We start from the raw sequence: 18,435 nt of genomic DNA, 5'->3' as shown, positions 1-18,435 counted from the left end.
ATGTAAGATTAAGGCCAACATCAGTAAATGTGGGATTTAGAGAAGTAGGAGACCAAAAACTTAAATGCCTAAGAACACCCAAAGAGAGCTGAAGACTAGTAGTAATTTTATCCTAAAATACCCTCGTACACCTTTCCTTCCAAATCAACCAACATTTAGTAGCAACTACTTCAATAATATTGCTTGTAGATTTTCATGCAATCCGGTTAGTGTATAGGCTCAAAAAAGGAAGATCATATGTGAGGATGAATTCAAACCTGCCAAATGAGGAAACATCCATACATATTTTGCATAAGAAGAATAAAAAAACAAGTGTTGTAAAGATTAACAGGGATGATTACAAAAAATGCAGTGAATATCAATATTATCCATATATTGTCCTAGGATTTTCCCAACTGGTAAAGCATTGTGGATGCATTTCCACAGAAAAAATATTTATTTTTTGAGACACATTAAGCTTCGAATTCCTTCCAGAATGAGACAGTAGCTTGAGGACTCTTATTTAGAGAGTTATTTTGTGACTTGTTACATTGTTTTGATTAAAAATTGTTCATTTTTAGTGAAAAGCCATCTGAAGATATCCCTTTTCGGGTTCCCATTGATGTCATGAAAAAGTTTGATATTAAAAATTTTATCCGAAATAGTTTGAGGAAAGTTATTTCTAGCTTTTTCAGAGTTCCACTTATGTGTAGTTGGGTCAATAATCTCAGCTATAAGTGCTAATGAGTTTAGATGTGAATCACACAGTGATTCAAGAGTTTCATCTAGGCTTGGTCCATTCATTGTGTTATTTTGGGATGGATAAGTTGATATAAATGTAGCTTTGTGGCTAAAACAACTACATGTTCTAAATTTAATTGCAAATTCTTTGGTCCCTACCTTATCAAATAATGAAGACCAGGATGGATTTTTCCTCTTCTTTTCTTTATAAGGCAAAACAAAGAAACTTACATATTCCCCCCTAACATTGGGTGGTCACTACAAAGAGTTGGCACTCACCAGACCTGTGGGGTAAACCAGACTGTGTGACTCATATTAATCTTAGCCCACCGAGCGAGATCGTGAGCAACTTTATTAAAGAATATAAATTTATGAATTAGGTTTTTTACATCTTGGTAAATAATATGAGTTCTCAGGTCTCCCATAAATGTCTTCTGCTTAATTTGATCCAAGGTGTTCATAGCATCACTTTCAATTATAATCCAGTCTTTTTTCTTTCCCAGCGCAAAATTTAGGAAATTTCTAATGGCTCGAATATCTGCTTCTTCTGCTGAGCATATGGAAGTTATGATGTGTCTCTTCATTAATAGATACATGGATAGTCACAAGTTGCGTTTGAATCTCTAGCTCGTCAGTAATGGGAAATTATTGAAGGAACTAAAAATCCAACGATTTCAGATTGTGTCTCTTCATTCAATAGATACCAGACCTAATTAATCTAACAGTATGACTTGAAACCTTTCATACATAACCTTTAGGAATATGATTCATTCACAAACAAAGAAATACATTCCCAAACAAAGAGATAGATATAAAAACCCAAGTATGTCTCTGTTTTTATATATGAAAATATTCACCGTTAGCATTCTAAAATTCAGAGAGTTTTGTTCTTCACCTTGCGTTCGCCTGATTTCGAAGCATTCAAGTGATGTCCTACTCGAAATGTAACCGTTATATCTTGGGAAACCTTTACCATTAAGTGTTCAGCATGTGCATATAGGGTAAGTTACATCTTAAGAAAATAACGATCCTCGCCTCGATTCCTTATCTAATTTACTCCTACTCAATAGTTGTTATTACATATACAATAGACTGAAGAAACTATGTGATATTTAGCATGAATTATATTGCATGTTTTTGATTGCTTAATTCTTCCCGAAATATTGTTCTACAGGTTAAACCATATATTTAGTTGTTTCAAATTGATAATATTGTGTAAAATTGAATTGAGGAATCGCATTAGGCATGTAACATGTTTGTTTTATTGCATTTCTCATTTAATTACTTTTATACTTACAAGAAATATTTATGCATCTTAGTAATATATCATCAATAATTTAGGAAATTATTTGTATATAAAGTAACTTAGAGAAATTGTCAGATGTTCGCCACGTATTAAACATACAACGATCATTTTGATTCAACTAGTTAAAATTTGTTAGGAATACAAACTAGTTTGTTTTTATTTATGTATGCAATAATTTTGTTTTATCAAACAGTATTTTTGTTCCCTCTGAATTTATTTTAGGAGACTTGTTCGCTCTTTTCTCATATTCCCTCAAAATAGCTCGGGAGTTATGCTTGGACCTCTGCACTATGATACCTTTCAATTTTCTCACTGTATTAATGTTATCATGAAAAACAAATATAACATCCAAAAGAGAAAACTTGGTGCTATTGCGGTACTGGTAATCAAACGAAATAATGTCATTTTCTAAAGAATCTTTAATCACGAAATCATGGTTTTTGCAAATGATCGTGACCAGTGAGGTGCTTTCTGTTTATGACCTTCATTACGCACAAACAGCCATCCAAGAGTCTGAGGGTATGAGCTAGAGAGAAGTACCTTCTGATCTTTATACCACAAATCTAGTATTCCGTCTACCGAGAAAAATATGGAAAAACAAAATAAGCTTTTATTGTTTGTACTCGGAAAAAATTATGAACCCTAGACCTTGTTTCTTGGTATCATTATGCGATACATGCAATTGGCATATAAACACTTTGTGATTACTACATAGTACTATTTTTTCCCTTAGTGTTGTTGGATCTAGCATCTTTGCTGATCAACCCAAAATCGAAGAAAAAGAAACACTAAGTAATTTTCTACAGTGTCTTTGTAGTGAAGATAAATATTTTACCAATAAATATCCATTTTTGTTGTTGTAAACTGCAACCACTAAATATCCAACTGGTGGATCTTGTTAGAGCACAGATCGGTTGACTCACCAAGCGTTGGTATATCATGTTAGGTTGTCATATTTTAGTGTGTCAAAACTCATCTAAAGTTGCTTGATTATATACTAGAGTCAACTTCGTTTAGGTTAGACTAGAAAGTCTAGGAATGTTGAGACATACAAGTATTACTCCGAAGACCTGAAGAATGTGAAGAAGAAGCGAACTATAACGACAACATCATCCTTCCTCTTGACGTTAGTAATATTGACTTAAACTGTTTCATTCCTAACGTATCTTTAAAGTTGTGCTATATTGAAAACATAATTGTGAAGCTGTATATACTGTACATATTGAATAATACTTTAGTGATGTGACATAGTCATGTTTGTATGATCATAGTATTAGGGAATTAGACTACGAAGTATAACGCTTATCTTTTGAACTTCGTAGATATGACATCGACATAATCTTGTATATAATGTTTTGATTATGTGAATAGGTTATGGTGAAGATTTCATCATAGGAAACAATGTTATACATTTGTTTAAAGGAAGTACATTCATGAACTTGTTTTATGAATCGAAATGGAAATCATTAGGCTTGTTGGTACAACTATTCATTGCAAATCTTTGGATTACCAATGAAAAAGCGGGGGTCTAACAACCACAACTGATGATATTTTTCAATGATGTTGTAGTAATAAGTTCGTTGAGACTTGTGAAAGCAAAATATTTTAGACTTATAAAACTTAAAAATATAAAACTTATTGTAAAATTGATTTCAAGATATTAAAAGTAACCTAGACACTAGATTCCACTATTACACATGAATGAACGATACCAAATATGTTTCAAAACTCTAACTATCCATTAAGTCCTTTCTTTTAATTCACACATAATCAAACATATTCCCAAATATTAATTGTATTCCCTAAGAATAGACTATCAATCAATTAAACAAAGTATAATCTATCAAATTGAATCATAAGTAATTAAGAAAATTATGTGAACATTTAGAACTCCGCAAAAGCGGTGATTGAATGAATTATAAATTGTAAATTAGATAAAATAAAATTGTTACCAATCATTCATGCATAGATGGCTTCATCCATTGCCTTGGTTGCCCGAAAATTAGCTCATCATCATGGAAACACGCTCAAAATTCATTTTTATTGCTCAAAGGGTGTTTACAAAGATGAAATGGGAGAAACAATGATAAAACAATGATTTTTTTTCCCTCCCAAAAACTCTCGATACCAAATGTGCTCTCTAGCTCTCTATTTATACACACAAATACACGTCACTCAAATATGTTCTTCCATAACTCCAAAATCTTCTTCTTTTTAATTAAAAATATCTTCAGTGTTTTTCCTTCTCTTTATTCTATATATTTCTTTACTAAACCCATATCTTCTTTAATTCGCAGAATAAAATCCAAGATAAAATCTTTTAAGGATATCTTTCTTGTTTAATACAAGTTAACTCCTTTTTCTTCAAAACTTCATGTTTGTAAGGAAAGAAGATATTCTTATCTTCAAGATAATAAATCCTTTACCGTTGAAACCAAATTTCCCGCCAATTTTTTCTTTTCAAATCAAGGAAGAAGATGGAGCCCCCTTAACCAGTAATGGGGTGCGATTAGCAGTTGGTTCCCTGGGGTGCCCCTTATCCAAAACTGAGAGTCCGAATAACATGTGTCCTCCGGGTGCCTATACCAACTTTTCGAACCGAATTTTCCAAAAATATTTATTTTCCAAAAATACCTACAAACACATAAAACACCATAATAAGTAGAAAATCGAGTACCAACAATACTGAAAATTGAGGACAATTTGGTCACAAAAATGTGTCTATCAAATACCCTCAAAATTATTATTTGCTAGTCCTCGAGCAAATCTAATCTAGAAAAATAAAAATGACTACACTTAGCACGTGCAGCAAGCCGTTAAACCGCTAGGTGGCCCTAGCGGCGGAGCGTTGTCTCCGGAGGGTTTACCAGAGGTGTACCCACAAAACCTTTACTCCAGACCCTAGCTATCTATGCAGAACCTTGGAAGGCACTAAAGAATCTCCTTGGTTGGCATACAATCATTGACTATAAGAGGAAGTACCCTGATGCGAAATTCCAATTACTGTACACGAGTTTGCACTCAGCATACTAAAATTCATATATAAGTGACAGAGCTCTACTCAGATAGTTTCTAGACATCATACACGGAGTCAACCAATCACATGGAAAGATTAAGAGGATGGATAAAGAGAAAAATAGATGGTTCAAAGTGAACGGTGTTTCCCATATCTGTCTGAAGGCCTCTGCCAAGATGAACCTATCCTAATGGACTGAGATACCGGTCTGACTAATATCAACACAACTGGCATATACAAGGGGACCAGTGGTCGATAAACCTAACTCTAGGTCAATACAACTGGCATATACAAGGGCACCAGTGGTCGACTTTACTGATTTTATTCCGGTTGGTCTGATGGTCTGGTCTCAAACCTTTTTTTTTTCTATTTTTTCTTTAGGTATCTCAATCACCCTATTTCACCCTAGCAATGGTAAAAACTTGAGTCGTGTGCCCCACCAAATCACTTAAGAAATAAAAACAGAAGGGATTAAGATTCAACGAGTTATGGAGAAACAACCATGTTTTTTTTTTTTTAATTCTAACACCTGAGCTCTGTGCTTTTATGAATAGACTCTTTATATGTTTCCATCTAATCAGATTGGTTCCTCAACTCCTACAACCAAGATGTTCCCATCCACTTAGATTGGTTAGTGTCAACCTTAATAAGCATAAATTTCTAGGCTCTGGAGTTTATTTAATGCAATTAAAATCTAACAAAAAGTTTCTTCCCCACTCCTAAACTTAAATCTAACATTGTACTCAATGTTTCTAATGAAAGAGAAATACCAAAAAGTAAGGTAACACGAGGAATCAGTAAAGAGAGAAGTCGGAAAGATAGTATCTGGGTGAAGAGAAAAATCAAAAACTAATATACAACATACAATCGCCTCGATGGTCAATCAAGGGTAAACAGGGTCCTCCAGAGGGACCTCCTCAACATCACCTGTAGGAAAGGACTCTAAAAAGGGTTTCAATCTCTGACCGTTAACCTTCGAAGAACTACTACCATCTGGTGTCTCGATCTCAACAGCTCCATGAGGAAAGACAGTGCGAACAATAAAAGGACCCGTCCACCGAGAACGCAACTTTCCAGGGAAAATATGCAAGCGGGTATCATACAGAAGAACTTTTTGACCTGAAGAAAATGACTTTCTTAAAATATTCTTATCATGCATAAGTTTTATTTTGTTCTTATACTCCATCGCACTATCGTAAGCATCTATACGAATCTCTTCCAACTCATTGAGCTGGAGTTTCCTATGGGCTCCTGCCTTGTCAAGTGAAAAATTTAGCTGCTTAACAACCCAATAAGCTTTATGTTCTAATTCAACAGGTAAATGACATGCCTTGCCATACACAAGCCGATAAGGCGACATTCCAATGGGGGTCTTAAACGCAGTACGGTAAGCCCATAAGGCATCAGTAAGCCTAGACGACCAGTCTTTCCGATTAGGATTAACTGTTTTCTCTAATATACGCTTTATCTCCCTATTGGAAACCTCTACCTGACCACTAGTATGTGGATGATATGGGGTATCTACCTTATGTGTAATACCATATTTCTTCATCAAAAGCCTAAAAGGTCCATTACAAAAGTGCGACCCTCCATCACTAATTATAGCTCACGGTGTACCAAAACGTGTAAGTATATTATTTTTCAAGAACTCAATCACAACCCTATGGTCATTGGTTTTACACGCAACCGCCTCAACCCACTTAGAGACATAGTCTACATCGACAAGGATGTATAAGTTACCAAAAGAATTAGGAAACGGACCCATAAAGTCAATACCCCACACATCAAATACCTCAACAACTAAAATAGGGTTCAAGGGAATCATGTTCCTACGGGAAATGGTTCCTACTTTCTGGCAACGTTCACAAGTAACACAGTAACTGTGGGAGTCTTTAAACAACGAAGGTCAATAGAATCCACACTGCAATATTTTAGCAACAGTCTTCTTAGCACTAAAGTGACCCCCACAAGCATGATCATGACAAAAGGAAATAATACTGGACTGGTCATTCTCAAGTATACATCTCCTAATACATCTCCTTAAACAAATAAGGATCATCCCAAAAGAAGTGCTTCACCTAGGCTAAAAACCTGGAACGATCTTGTTTACCCCAATGTTGGGGCATTCGACCAGTAACAAGATAATTCACTATATTCGCATACCAAGGTGCTTGGGTAACAAATAACAGTTGTTCATCAGGAAAACTATCCCTAACAGGAGGAGAATCATTAAGGGTATCCACAACAAGCCTAGACAAGTGGTCTGCTACTATATTTTCTGCACCTTTTTTTATCTCTGATGTCTAAGGAAAATACCTGCAACAATAGGATCCATCTAATCAATCTAGGTTTAGTATCCTTCTTGGAAAGAAGATACTTTAAAGCAGCATGATCAGTAAATATTATGACCTTAGAATCTAAGAGGTAGGATCTAAACTTGTCTAAGGCAAACACAATAGCTAATAGTTCCTTCTCCGTAGTGGTATAGTTCAACTGGGAATCATTCAGAGTTTTGTTAGCATAGTAAATCACATGAAGTAACTTATTTTCTCGCTGACCTAGCACAACACCAATAGCATAATCTGAAGCATCACACATGATCTCAAAGGGTAGGTTCCAGTTGGGTGCCTGGACTAAGGGGGCGGTACTGAGTAAATTCTTAATCTTCTCAAAAGCCTCTAAACAAGCATCATCAAAGACAAACTTAACGTCTTTTCCAAGCAAATTTCAAAGAGGTCTAGAAATTAAGCTAAAATCCTTAATGAATCGACGATAAAAACCTGCATGCCCTAAGAATGACCTAATATCTCTTACGGTTTTTGGGACCTGTAAAGTTTTAATAAGGTCAAGTTTGGCTCTATCTACCTCTATACCTTTCGAAGATACGATATGCCTTAGAACAATTCCTAAACGAACCATAAAGTGACATTTCTCCCAATTAAGCACTAAATTCTTTTCCTTACAACTAGTCAAAACTAATGACAAATGATGCAAGCACTCATCGAAAGACGAGCCAAACACTGAAAAATCATCCATAAAGACCTCTAAGACTGTTCTACCATGTCATAAAATATGCTCAGCATACAATGTTGAAAGGTCGTAGGAGCATTGCATAGCTCGAAAGGCATGCGTCTATACGCAAAGGTACCAAAGGGACAGGTAAAAGTGGTTTTCTCTTGGTCTTCTGGGGAATAACAACCTGATTATAACCGCGATATCCATCTAAAAAGCAATAATGGCTACGTCCAGCTAATCTCTCTAGCATTTGGTCGATGAAGGGAAGGGGAAAGTGGTCCTTCCTAGTGACCTTGTTCAATTTCCTATAGTAATTAAGAAAATTATGTGAACATTTAGAACTCCGCAAAAGCGGTGATTGAATGAATTATAAATTGTAAATTAGAGAAAATAAAATTATTACCAATCATTCATGCATAGATAGTTTCATCCATTGCCTTGGTTGCGCGAGAATTAGCTCATCATCATGGAAACACGCTCAAAATTCATTTTTATTGCTCAAAGGGTGTTTACAAAGATGAAATGGGAGAAACAATGATAAAACAGTGATTTTCTTTTCTCTCCCAAAAACTATCAATACCAAATGTGCTCTCTAGCTCTCTATTTATACACACAAATACACATCACTCAAATATATTCTTCCAACTCCAAAATCTTCTTCTTTTTAATTAAAAATATCTTCAGAATTTTTCCTTCTCTTTATTCTATATATTTCTTTACTAAACCCATATCTTCTTTAATTCGCAGAATAAAATCCAAGATAAAATCTTCTAAGGATATCTTTCTTGTTTAATACAAGATAACTTCTTTTTTCTTCAAAACTTCATGTTTGTAAGGCAAGAAGATATTCTTATCTTAAAGATAATAAATCCTTTACCGTTGAAACCAAATTTCCCGCCAATTTTTTCTTTTCAAATCAAGGAAGAGATGGATCCCCCTTAACCAGTAATGGGGTGCGATTAGCAATTGGTTCACTGGAGTGCCCCTTATCAGTTAGGTGCCCCTTATCCAAAACTGAGTCTGAATAACATGTGTCTCCGGGTGCCTATACCAACTTTTCGAGCCGAATTTTCCAAAAATGTTTATTTTCCAAAAATACCTACAAACACATAAAACACCATAATAAGTAGAAAATCGAGTACCAACAGTACTGAAAATTGAGGACAATTTGGTCACAAAAATGTGTCTATCAACACCCAATATTTCGTTTAGGAAATCTGTATGGACAAACTCCAATATAATTTCAAGAGAATCAAACAGACAATCACACTCAATCAATGGAGATATATCCAAGAGTTATATCTTTGTTTCATAATGTAATCAACAAATCAAACAGATAGAAATCCATGAGCCTGATTATTATGTGAAACAACTTGAACGGTACCAAAGACCAATGTTCAAGTGTCAATCAACTTATATCAACAACCAAAGTTTGGATTATCTAATTGATTGAACTACGCACAACCTGTGATATTTCAATTATATAAACAAATATAATGTCGAAAAGAAATAGCACAGACACCAGAATTTTTGTTAATGAGGAAACCGCAAATGCAGAAAAACCTCGGGACCTAGTCCAGATTTGAACACCAAACTGTATTAAGCCTCTACAGACACTAGCATACTGCAAGTTAACTTCGGTCTGGAATATATTGGATCCCTAACTAATATCACACTGATTAAGGTACAGTCACATTCCTTACGCTTCTGAATCCCAACAGGACTCTACGCACTTGATTCCCTTAGCTGATCTCACCCAAACCTAAAGTTGCTACGACCCAAAGTCGAAGACTTGCTAAACAAATCTGTCTCACACAGAAAAATCTATTGAATAGATAAATTTGTCTCCCACAGAAATACCTACGAGTTTTGTTTCGTCTTTTGATAAATCAAGGTGAACAGAAACCAATTGATACACCGGACTTATATTCCCGAAGAACAGCCTAGTAATATCAATCACCTCACAATAATCTTAATCGTATGGTAGCAAAATAAGATATTTTGGAATCACAAACGATGAGACGAAGATGTTTGTGACTACTTTTTATCTTGCCTATCAGAGATTAAATCTCGAGCAAATCTTAGAGAAGATAATACTCAATACAATAGAATAAAGCAATATCTAAACACGCAACTATAGAGAAAAAACCTAGGTTAAAGGAGAATCGACTCTAGTTGCAACTAGTATCACACAAGAGGTGTGGGATTAGGTTTCCCAGTTGCTAGAGTTCTCTCTTATAGAATCTCCAAATCAGGGTTTGCAATCAATGTTACCTTGGTAACAAAGCATTCAATATTCATCGTTGGATGAAAACCTTATTAGACTCAAGCTAATATCTTTCAACCGTTAGATTGAACTTATCTTGTTACACACAAATTAAAAGTGACTTCATTTAGATATGGGCAACCGTACCTAAATGTGTACACCTTGTTGGCTCAACAATAGTTAACTGAAGTTAGCCATATGAACACTTTCATATCAACCTTGTTCATCTTAACCCAACTAGTTCAAATGACTCAAATGAAACTAGTTATAGAGTTGTTCAATTATTTATATTCTCATAGAAGTATACAAGATACAATTGAAGCAAAATCGATTTGATTCACTCTAATCAATTCATTAACATTATAGCCACGGTTGCAAAAGATTGCATTCCTTATTTTATAAATGTATTAGTTCATGAAAAAAACGATTTTATAACATAACTCACTCAAGTATGCAAGCGGGTACGCATACCTAAGTATCCGGACTTGGTCTGGGTTCGCCAATATGGGAACGGGTACACATACTGTCGTACACCACCAAATTCAGTTGAATTCCCGGAATTGAACTTACGCTAAGTTCCCGGACTTCAACTAACAAAGCAGTACGCATACGGGTATGTATACTATGGTTCCCGGACTTGGAATAACTTGCAACAATTATTATGCATACTGTGCTATATCCAATTAATGGTTAATTGTTCTAAACTCCCATTTCAATCATTGAAACATTCCTAGAAGACGACAATAGCTGTCTCACACAAACTATTAGCTTCAAAGCAATTTTCAAGTGATCGATATATCAATACGAAATATTCTGAGTCTACATCAAATGACTGTCTCACACAAATCATGTAAGATTTTACCAGGCGACTTTCACATGATCATCTTTTGACTTTCGTCAAGAATGTAAGCGAGTTAAAATCAGCTCGAAATATCAAATGTGTATTATCGAAGTCTATATAGCTATACGACTTTTGTATCAAATAGGAGATAAAGTAGAAATAGACTCTTGAGTGAAAAATGAGTTCCAGTCTCCACATACCTTTTGTTGATGAAGTTCCACAAGCTCTCCTTAGTAGTTCTTCGTCTTCAATTGATGAACATCATGGAGTCTAAAGCTCAACTACACATTCTATCATAATCCGAGACTTATCTATAAGTAGACTAGAATCAAGACTTATAGTTTTGGCAATTAAACTTGACAAACATGCTTGAGATAGCAACGCTTTAGAGTTCGACCGAGCAGTGCTCTAACAACCAATATGTATGAGATGGTAGAACCGATCGTGACTTTGTTATGTATATTGGTATAACTAATCACAATGCCTGACTTATGATTTGGTATGACTAGTTTTTATTAATTAGTTTAACCGATCCTAAGTAATCACCATGAGATGGCATGATCAATATTTGTAATTGGTGTGACCGATCCTAGTAATTGGTGTGATCGATCATAGAGTGTTTTATAATCGATCTTTGTAATTGGTAACCGGTCCTGGTAATTGGGGTAACCGATCCCGGTAATTGGTGTAACCGATCCTGGTAAATGGTATGACCGATCACAATAAATACCATGAGAATATGGTAGCCGGTCCTGGTATTTGAGGTAACCGATCCTGGTAACTGATGTGACCTATCCTGGTAACTTGTGTGACCGATCAAAAGTATTCCCATATTGAGGTATAACCGATCCTAGTGATTCGTAGAATCGATTGAACCCACGTATATGATTTGATCAATCACATAATTATCTTGAAATACAGGTGAACCAATACTAAACTTGCTTGGAAGTGTGGTATAACCGACTCCAAGAATGTAAATCCATGTAAATATGAAAAAGGATTTACAGTGAAGAGATGTCAACATAATTTGAACACGTACAGTAACTCTTATCATTTATTGTTCAAAGATATTCCTTAGTACTTAAGGAGATCATATGCCGAAATAAATTGAGAATCTTTTAATTAAGGTTTGTGGTTTTATATGCTTTAATTACCAACAATTAAATGCATATCTCTAGAGAATAGAAATTGGTAATGTGCGTTTATTAATTGGAGATTTTCTATTGAGAGATTTCAGAAATTTTGGACAAGCATTTATTGGAATTAGGAAAACCGAATTTTGCTATTCATTGCATATCTTGAGAATATTTTCGGTTTTGGAAATTCCTTGGTGTCCAAACATCCTTGGTCTATAAATACCTAAGTTTGCATTTCTAGCAAACTATCCTAAGATCTAGACAAACTTCATTCTTGTTGTTTCTGGTGGAGCCGTCTATTCAGAGAGGAGAGTATCCTAATTAGGTGAAATATCTTACGACCGCTCGTTTAAAGACTTCTGTGGAATCAAGAAGCTCTACCAGTGTTATTAGTTTTGATTTGATTGACTAACATTTGTTGAAACTTTGATTGCACCTAGTTTGTTTATTCTTGAGAATATTCTCTTCTGATATAAGATTCACTCAAACTAGATCAAAGTATCGACGAGATCTTTAGAACTGTTTGTAGATTTATAGACATCTTATGATAATCCATTGTTAACAAACTCCGTTATGTATGTCACAAGAGATTCAAGTGGTGTTGTGCAGGTTTTTATTGATGATCAAAGAAGATTTTAAGACGAAAAAGATTTCTTATTTAGTTCCCAAATCTTTGTGTGTGCACAAACCTTGATCGGCTGGGATCCAACTAGAATCGGATTTATTCGATCGATTAGTTACGGGAGATCGACATTCTCAATATATGTCTTTGAGATTTATTTTGATCGAGTGCGAATCTAAACTTGACTACTTTGGTAGTTATTTGATAGATTGATCTAACCAGGTAAAGGAGTTTATTAGATTAAACGGAAGAGCCTTTGCGTATGACTTGAGATATCTTTATCTTGAAAGAATAGAAAGAGTTGTTACCACACAGAATTGTTGTTCAGTTACTGTTTGGAATACGATCCAAAGGAATTGTTCCAGTGCGTGCACTCATTGAAGTAGAAAGCGCAGGGATACTGAGGAAACTAAGTGAACTAGGAGTAGTTGCTTGTTCTCAACTATACGAAGTTGGTCTAGATTTTGTATAGCGGCTTAATTCTGAGAGTATTCAATTCTGGACTAGGTCCCGGAGTTTTTCTGCACTTGCAGTTTTCCTCGTTAACAAAATATTATTGAGTGATTTACTTTTGCTTTCCGTAATTATATTTGTTTATATAATTTAAATTAAATTACACAAACGTTAACTCTGATATACTTGATAGTGATCCTATAGAGTTTGGTTAAGTCCAAACCTATTATCAGGTATCATACTTTGGTAGTCGTATTGTCTCAATCTCGTATCCATAGACAATCAAAAAAAAATGTGAATACCGATTTGTTGTATTGTCTCGACTCTGTCCATAGACGATCACTTTCGGTAAGAGGACTTATAAGTGGATAAATAAAATATTGTGGTGTATTTAGGTACCCTCGTCTTTCCAATTGGTATCAGAGCGGGCAAACAAAAAAATATCTAACAATCCGTGTTTGGTGCGATCCAACCTATAAGATATGAGTCGAAATGAGAAAAACAAAGCTAAACTTATGAAGGACTCATTTAACGTACATCAAGATGTTGAGAATAACCTCTCAAAAGGGTCAATGGAAATTGGTTTCGTAATTCTTTTCTGAAATCAAGAACAAAGTCTATGACTGATAACTTGATTGAGAATCATGTTCAAAAAAAAATGAATCCAAAAGAAAATGAACAAGTACCTAGTTCAAAGCATGTTTTGGATCCGATTCCAATTACTAGTGATCTTTTGTTTCTATTTTAGAAAGAAAGAAGAACCTTGATTCACTCTCTTGTTCTAATCCTGAATTAATGGATGGATTACAAAGGTTTTTCAACAAAGTCAAAACCCTTTCAGAAGCAGGAAAATCCATTGACAATCCGAAAGATGTCCTAGAACTTATTGTTCAACTAAATGTAAGAATTTGTGAAGAAAATCGTGAAAAACTCAGCCTTCAAAATAATCTAGAAGATTATTTTGGAACAAAAATTGGCTTTGTGTAATGAAATGAATCAGCAAACTTCAGAGTGTGAATATCTTACACAATCGCTGGAACATTCACAGATAAGGAATAAAATCTTTATAGAAGACCTTCTTACAGAATCATGTCAAAAGGTATACGTTGACGAATGTTTAGAAAAACATTTTCAAGAAGGAATGGATACCTTAACAGCGCCAGGGCTACGATGTGGTCGGGCCACATACTTAGAGTATGTTGCCCCTCTTCTTTTATTTACACGTAATAAAAAGTTAGTTTTAACTAAAATCATATCCTACTTTTTCTCCCCCAAAATATCAAAACTAATTTTGTCCTAAAAACTAGCCCCATCTAAATCCCCTGAAAAGCAAAAGAACTGAAGATTTCTAAGGCGTGGCAAAAAGAGAAGAGGGGCCACATACTTCTATGATGTGGCCCGACCACATCGGAGCTGCTGCGCGTTAAGAGGATATATTGAAAGTCTTGAAAGAAAAATATCTGCAATCTGTTTGATGTCAGATCAAGACTATTTGGGTTCGAATAAAAAGGATATATCATCCTGGGCTCAAAAAATAATCAAGAATATAGTGTCTCGCAATATTCATGATGAAAAAGATGTATCAAACACATTTCAAACCCATATGAGGACACAAGATCATGTCCCTAAAGATAAAAAAGTAAGATGTTGCTTCAATGGTACTTGGTGAGAAAAACCCCTCTCACCCCAACACTTAACAATGTTAGAAAGTGCATCCGTACAATGCCCAATCTTTTGATGTAAGGAAGCACAAGTATATGGGCATCAGGAATCCTGTTAACTTCTCTTATTCAACATAGAGAGAATACACAATCTACTTGAAGATATTTAAGATTTCTTTATATGTAGAAAATTTGTATTACTACAACTTGTGTAAACATGATGAGTTTTCTTGTCTAGAAGTGTTTTTAGATACATGATTTATAAGATTGATTCTTTTCGGAAATTTTTTTATGATTTGGAAACACATAAGATGCGAATCTGGTCAGAATTATTTATTTACGGATGATACCTATGTTTGGTAGGTGTTGAAATCCTCTGGTATATGTACTCATCCTGTTTTAGAACTTATATTAAAAGATGTATTCTCAAACCAGATCTTAAGCTAAGATTCTGAAAGATTTGAGTGGAATGGCTTCTGATGGAACCATTAATCTTTTCGATTCCTTCAAGAAATCTGGTTGTGAGGATAAACGAAACAAGAATGAAGATGTGTCATCTCAAGCAGGAGTTACTAATCTTCAAGTCCAAAATAGATTGGATACTAAGATTGATATTCTCAATCTTCGTCAAGTCCTCCTCAATACTGTTGAAACTCATCACAAACATGCAACATCATTAAGAATTGTTATTCGTAACCAAAGAAAGATGATTAAACTTGGAATCGGTAATAGGGTGTATGCTCGGAATATTAATCGAAAGGTTAATGATTTAGCTTGTGAACATAATCAAGGTACTGTGTGTAGAATTCGGGAAACAAGTCGTAATGAAGTTGATGAAGATCCTGAGAAATTTGAGGATATTGAAGATGATCTTTGGAGAAGACTATTCAAATATCTAACCCAAAAAATAGACATCAATGTTTTGATCTGCCTCAATTATTGCATACGGTCTATTTTGAATAAAACTATCATTAATCATGAAGAAAATTATTTCGTTATAATTTTTCCTGTGATAGTTACTGATTACATAGCATTTGAATGAATGTTTATATTTTTGCTATGTGTATTCAGTTTATGGGATGTCTGATTTCAGTTTTCATTAACCTTAATATTCGATCCCATATGATGTAACCCTTATGGTTTGTGGCTTTTTGATTTAGCGAGATTAAGTTCTATCCCATGTTGGTAGGCTTTATCAAAGGATCATAAGGTGTTCCAACTGAAACTCACATGTAAAAAGTCACAATATGTTGAATCAATTTATGTTTACATGAGTTGCGTTTATCATAACATATGTGTTCCGGGTTTTCAACTTTTCAACCCGGAAAGAACTCTCCCCCAGTATATTGCTACGCATTAATTAAAACTGTTTCAACCTTTCTCTGGTAAAGGTTGCTTATGTTGTTGTTCTTTTGTTCTTGCGAGAGGATGACAACATACTGGGGGAGAGTTCTTACTTGAACTTGCACTTAATGGTATATCTTTATGGGGAGAAGAGGCTGCGGAACCTGAGGTAACGAATTTGTTAGTTCATCGTTTTCCTTTTTAAGAAAAGCCTGTTTATATTGCATATATTTTGCTTTTGCTTAACAAAATTTCGGTACAATTGATATGTTCCATTATTGTGTATGGATGTGTGTGTATGTATGATTCAATTGTTTCCGGTTAAGAAAAACTGTGTCAATTTATTTGACTTATTGTTTGGTATCTTCTTTATTGTTGGGTATCAAGTGTTTTTGCTTAACGAAATTCGGTGCAATTGCGGTACTATAATGTCTATGTTTGTTTCAATTGCTTCCGGTGAAGAAAATAATTGTGAAGTCAATTTATTTTGGTTTGTATGTATTGTTTATGGCCTAACGAAATACAAGATCATTTGTTTAGTCTAAATCGGTTCTAGATAAGAGAAACTAAGTTAATTCTGATATTAGTTAGACTTATCAAATTGAAGGATTCAGTTATTCAAGTCTAATCGAATGGCTTGACAAGAAAAACTAGTTAACTAACCTAGTGTTTGTCTTGTCTAAAGAGAAAGGTCTAAGTTATTGTCTGAATAATTAGAGCATGATGAGAGAAATAAAGTTAATTCTGATATTTGTTTTGGTCTTATCGAAACAAGTGGTTGTACATACGCAACCGGTTCAACAAGGGAACTAATTTTCTTAGTCGATTTTTTAAACTATTAGAGAAAATTGCTTCGAGCAATTGTTTCCTTGATAAAATATTAAAACAAAATTACTTGTCGTTCCGGTTTTAATATTGGTTATCTAAAGTGGTATGTGAAAACTTCGTGCTTAACTCTTATAGGTTGTTTACAAGTCTCTTAGATTTGTAAGATCCTTTCGGTTTGTCCTTTATTTGCTTGAACCTTTGTCATTTTGTGACAAAAAGGGGGAGAAATATATGAATTAAACTAGTGATTTGCAGTAAATAATGAAAGGACAACTGTGCTTAAACTTTATATCTAACGAAAGAGTAAAACATTGACTAAGGGGGAGAAACATATCATATTGCTGTTGTAGTATCCTGACTACAAAAGGGGGAATAACAAAGATGTTCGGATTGAATATCTACCTAGATTTCCTTTAGGGGGAGTATAAGCTTTGTAATTCAAACGTCAACAACGACATTTATTGATTGAATATATGCAGGTTATTGTGTTGTTGAAACTTGGAATCAAGCGCATGTAAAATGAATTCTTATGTAATTTGTTTATCCATATGTAATAAGAGTTTTGTACTAAAAGAAAATAAATCGTATCACCCAAAACTTTTTCTAGGGACATGACCCCTGAGTCAAGAAGCTTCGCCCACTTGGTTATAATAAGTTGACTAAGACCAAATTAGAAGTCATTCTGGGAAGAAGCAACAATCATAATAAAGCGTTAATCATGTAGCAGGTCTGAAACACCCATGAGAAATGGGATTCAGTCTATGCTATACTTTGCAACATATCATAAGAAGCAACTTCTGTTGTTAGGAACTCTAGCTATTCCATATTGCAATTAGCATACCTTATTTCCAAAATCAAACAACATATTACAAACCCTATTTAAGAAAACTGGATCCTGCAATTCGCTAAAATCCTAGACCCGACGAGTTGTTACCTAATCCAGACAGTCGTTGACCTCATTTGAAGGATGCTTCTCCTCACAAGACTCCCTACTCATTTAACCACAACCCAAAATATTCCAAACTTTCCAAACTCGCATATGAAAATCTCACAAAATTCTATAATTGGAAACTCGTCACTCTGTCAAAATAGTCTACTGTTTTCTTTTCCGGTCCTTATGGATAGCTAGGGATGATTACATCTATCGACAAAGGAAACCAAATCAAGGTGACATTCCCCATATGGCTCTCAGTCTTCAAAGAGAGTTATTTTGGGCACATGAGAATT

This window comes from Papaver somniferum, chromosome 11 (assembly GCF_003573695.1).
Source record: "Papaver somniferum cultivar HN1 chromosome 11, ASM357369v1, whole genome shotgun sequence".
Lineage (NCBI taxonomy): Eukaryota > Viridiplantae > Streptophyta > Magnoliopsida > Ranunculales > Papaveraceae > Papaver > Papaver somniferum.
Note: the sequence above shows the minus strand (reverse complement) of the source record.